Raw genomic sequence first — 5171 nt, 5'->3', positions numbered from 1 at the left:
TTCCCAGCCCTCTTTACACAAAAAAGGCAGGAAATACAGATGAATTTGGTTTTGGTTTAGGTCATAGGGGGAGGAAAAATAGGAAAACACGCCTACCAGGCTTCTGCTTTCATAGCAACGTTGATCCAAAAGGGTTAGCAGGGCTTCAGGAATCTTCAAATGAGCAGATATTCCTGTATCTGCTGCACAGTGAGTGCATAGTATGTTGTGAGCTACAGACAAAAGGCAGAGTTTATTACCTTAACTAGTACCTATCCTCTTCATTATTGTGATCTTAAGTGGCATCTAATGTTCTCTCTAAAGATGCAACCCTCTTTATTCAGTGCCCCTTAAAAAAAAACAAAAAACCAAAACACCATCCCAAAAATACCCCCAAAACTGAGTTTCTGTGGAGGGACTTTACTAGCCAATTATTGCTGGTTTTGAAAAGTACACCACTTGGTTTTTTCAGAGAGGCTGTGGTTGGACAATAATTTCAAACGTATCCTAGAAGGGGTGCTGAGGTCAAGACTTCAAAAATTAAGAACTGCACAACTGGCAAGACCCTTGAAAATACACAAAATCCATGTTTTCCCATTTTATAATCTTAAAATGAAGCTCTTCAAAACCAACATGTGCGTGACTACATGGGTTTTGTTGTTACATATGCTCTCAAACGATCGCATTTTTGGTACAAAGAAATTATGAGTGCAATTCTTCTTACTTAGCAAGGGGCCAAATATCATCCAGTGAAAAGTCCAGCTGAAGATAAACCTTCTGTCCATTGATTACAGCTAACACATACAATGCCAACGATGCCGTTCCACTTACTGTAGAATATATCAGTCAGACAGCAAAAAGTGCATAGTGCAAATGACAGTGTTGTTTCCTAGTCCTCCAAGAATACGAGAATGGGAGGGGTGATACTTGGAGGAGTAATTTATCAGTTTCAACATACTCAAACCATGGAATCATTCTTCTTGGCATAGTTTATGTTCTGTTTGAACTTAAGGTCTAGCAGTTTTCTGTCTGCCACCAAGTACTGGTCATAAATCTTGAAGTTTTGCATTTGTTCTCACTTCGCGTTTAACTGATATTTAACAATCCAGAGAAGTACTTGAGTTTTCCAGGTCCCTTCTTTAGGAATGTCACTTCTCTTACATCTAGCATGAGAGACTCAATTGTTCTTGCTAATGTAATACAAACACAGCAAGGTTACTTCATGCTTCCAAATCCCTTCTCGCTTCACTAAGAAAGCGTTTCCAGTGAGGATTCTCAAATAATCGTAATTGTCCCCAAACCAGCAAAAATAGTTATTCATTGTTCTTGTGTACCTAGTGCTCCACACTCCATGGCAACTTGGTTACTTGAACCTTCAAAAAACAGAGGAAAAAAAAACCACACTATACCCTAGAGCCTTGGACTCTCGTGCCAGAGAGTGAAGCAAGCTGAAAAATGAGATCCCTCTAAACCTCTTGCCTCTGTTGGAAGCTGCAGCAGAAAATTCCTTTTGTCTCTTCATCTGCAGACAGTAACTTTTCCTACTGTGACTCATTAATTTTATCCTCTGTTCAACCTTTGCAGAAAGGGGAAGATTGCTGGAGGGAAGGAATACATGGGGAGAAGAAATAACAGTGAAGCACAGCCAGCTAAGATCAAAAGCCTGCCACTGACCTCTGCAACGCTACCTGCCTCCAGAGGGCTTGCAGAACACAAGTATGAAGTATGTATTGCTGACACAAGGCTGCAGTAGAACAGTAGGATTTGGCATTTTGGAGGCAACAACGCAAGGGATTGCGGCTCTTTGACTGGAAAGAGAGGTGACGTCTCCAGGAAGTTAAAGAACCTCTCCCCGCCCTTAATAAGATTATCCTTTACACTTTTCTGATTGCCTCCGTAGTTTGTCTCAGCCCACGTAGCAGCTGGTCCCTCATATTCTCCTCCTCAGGCAATTCTGAATGTGGATGGAGTGCCCTGCAGAGGGGATAGTTTCAGGAACAAACCCCACACTTCATTGTCCCAATTCCTGATGCGATGGTAATGGCTAGTAATCAAAGGCAGCTTGAGGATCCCACACACCTACCGGTTTGAGCGCTGGTTTTACCATTATTTCCACTTCTTGCTCTATAATGGCCTCTCCTCAGTGAAGCAGAGCAATCTGGTTCTTGCCAGAGACTGCGAAAACACACCACTGTGCATCCTCCAGTTCCAAGGCTTTAGTCTCTTGTGCCATTTTATTAGTTTTTCCCTCTGTTCCTGTGTTTGCAGTCTGAAAAATCAGTGCATTAATCTATTTTGTCTGGAATCCTTTAACTCAGCATGGTAAAAGTTACCAGGCTTTTTACTAGGTTTTCCTATTATTTGTATTTTAAAGCAGTGCAACAAAAATCCCACATTCCTACTGAAACATCCCCATCAAAACAGTCAGACTCTGCAAGCAGGTTTATAAATACAAAGCTTTTCACCTTCCAGTTTCCCTTTTATGTATCTCATAGGTCATTTTACTGAGCTTGAGCACAACTTCCAACCTGGCAGTGAGGCCGAGAGCATTATAGGGTCTATTACACCATCAACTTGTCAACAAATACAGACCAGCACTAAGAATCATAAGCACAAAAGAAGCAGCATAAGATTTAGCAATGGAGTCGTAAATTTACTCCAGTGAAAAGCTGTGGAAATCCTGACCTATTGCTGCAGACTCAAAGCTCAAGCATGAAAACTTCTACCCCACCGCTGTTCCTCCAGATTTTAACAATCCCTATTTCTACAAATGTATATTTGAAAAGCATTTCCATCCCCTCAAAAAATTGGTCATATAAGCTCATGAGCAAAAAGCAACCTTCAGAAATCAAGCTGGTTTTGCCCCTGAAGCTGAGGAGCTCCAGACCAAGGTCTGATCTAGGGTCAACCAACTGCACCGCTTCAGCAGCCAGCTGAGTGAGGTGACTCAGCTCGTCTTTACACAATGGCATCCCAAAAGGCTGAGGTAAGAACAACCCTGCTACAGCTTCTACCACTTCCTCTTCACTGCAGAGCTCTCTCCTCAACTTTCACACATTGCCATTCAAAAGCAAAACGCCTGAACACAAGTGAGTCTTTTAACCATTTTCCTAGCTCCCCCTGAGAGACTTCCTTCTTCTGTCTCATGCGTTTTGTCCTTATGCAGTCACGGGAAGCTTCTCTCTTCCCTCTCTCCATGTGGTTTTCCTTCACCGCAAGAGCAGCACGAGGCTCCGTGTGTCACACCACAGGGCAGAGCGCATCTAGGCTGGAGCACATCTTTATCTTGCCCACATTTCTTAAGTCACGTGTCAGACCAAGAACGGCTCAAAAGCCAACTCGTCGGATTCTCTCAATAAACAAATCGGTAGAAAAAAAATTCCCAGAGGCAGAGATTCTGTTCATATTTTCTATTCAAAATATTCTTACGCCAAACAGTTACACTGACAAGGAGAAACAGCGAATTCAGAGGCTCTGTTCATATGGAATCGTTGCAGCAATTGTTTCTTTTGAGCAAGCAACTCTCACATTTGAACCAGAAAAGCAGGTCAGTATTTCACACAAAGCACTGCTGTAGCCCAAACCCTTTTACAGTGAGGAAAACCAGTCACATAATTCAGCTGGCTTTTGGGAGATAACTTAGTTTTAAGAAAACTGCTTGAGGAAGACTCTTTGAGGCCACAAATGTAGAACTAGACAGGTAAGCTAAGAAGGGATATGAAACATATAGATCACTACTTCTGGAGAAGAGGGAATGAGAAGGTTTTTCCCTTGAGAGTTCATCAGGACTAGACATTTTTCATAAGAGACTCTTCTTCATTCTCTTATAGAGCTGTCAATAGATAAAAGGAAACAAACCTGCGTAACGATGGCTAAGCTTCCATCATTGTGACAGAATTTGATTCCTTACCTCAGGCAAGAAATAGAGGAATTCAGGATGCAGTCCTTTTCTCTGAACAGCTGGTAAAATTTTGTAAGACACAGAAGGGGTGTGGGGAATTTATTAGGGTATTTAAGACAAAGGGTCCCTAGATATCAGAAACCCCCACTTGGAAGAAATAACCTTCATGGGTTTGAAACGCCAGACACAAGGGAAGAAAAGTTAGAGACAGGCAGGCAAGAACAAACAGGTGTAAATAAAATCACAACAAAAAAGAAGTTTGGAGCCTACATGAACTCTACAAGAAACCTCTGTTGCAAGTACAGAAAAGAAAATATGAATAAATATCTAAAGACATATATATATTGGCCTCTTATTTAGAGCTGTTTGGCTTAAAACTAAGCCAGTAGCAGGAGATTCACACCACCGTTCTGAGCAGACTAAATCATATAACTAACATAACATTTAAGAAGCCCCAGTAATGGGGGTCAGATGGAGCAATGGAAAACTGAGATTTGACAGGTGTAGCAGGAATTCAGCTTCTTCCACCAAAAGCTGCGGGAAGGGACAGAAGGTCAAATAAACTGCAGCAGTCTCAAAAAAGACATTTTCTTAATAGGATACCTAGCGGGGAATGTCTGGATCTCCCTTAGAAGCACAGGAACCTCTCAGGGCTTCCAGAGTATGGGCAGGGGGAGAGATGCGCTACAGGCTACTACCAGTATTGTTTGTTTGCTTTTTATAACCACATATAAGGGTTTCTGGAATATTAAAGTCCATCAACCAAATATGTAAAAGCAAAATCAATCAGTACGGGATGGAATATTGTAATGTATCATGTAATATTCCTACAATGCCAGCTAAACTTTGTCTCATCATTGGTTCACACATACTCTCTCTCAGGCACACACACACACAAACTATGCGATACAGTATGTGTAAAGATGTTCCAGCATCCAAGCGCTGGAGCTGGATAAGGACTCAGGTGCTGACAGTACAACAAGTTCTAAGTGGGCAAATAAAACTGAGTCAAGTCCAGCTGTTACCCTCACTGTGGAGTTCAAACTTTAAAGAGAAGAGTCCAAGAACCACAGAGACAGAAAGAAAACAAAATCACAAGGGGTTATAAAAGAACATTGGATATGCAATCAAATGCAACAATTAGTTATGCTTTTACAGCAACATTTGATACATAAAATCCTCACAAGTTTTTGCATCTTCCTTTTTCTTTGAAAGAAATAAGAATAAATTGCAATATCACATAAACGCTGTTTCTCTTGAACAAAAAAATAAAAGATAAAAAAATACATTG

This window comes from Charadrius vociferus, unplaced genomic scaffold (genome assembly GCF_000708025.1).
Source record: "Charadrius vociferus isolate BGI_N301 unplaced genomic scaffold, ASM70802v2 scaffold72, whole genome shotgun sequence".
NCBI classification, from domain to species: domain Eukaryota; kingdom Metazoa; phylum Chordata; class Aves; order Charadriiformes; family Charadriidae; genus Charadrius; species Charadrius vociferus.
Note: the sequence above shows the minus strand (reverse complement) of the source record.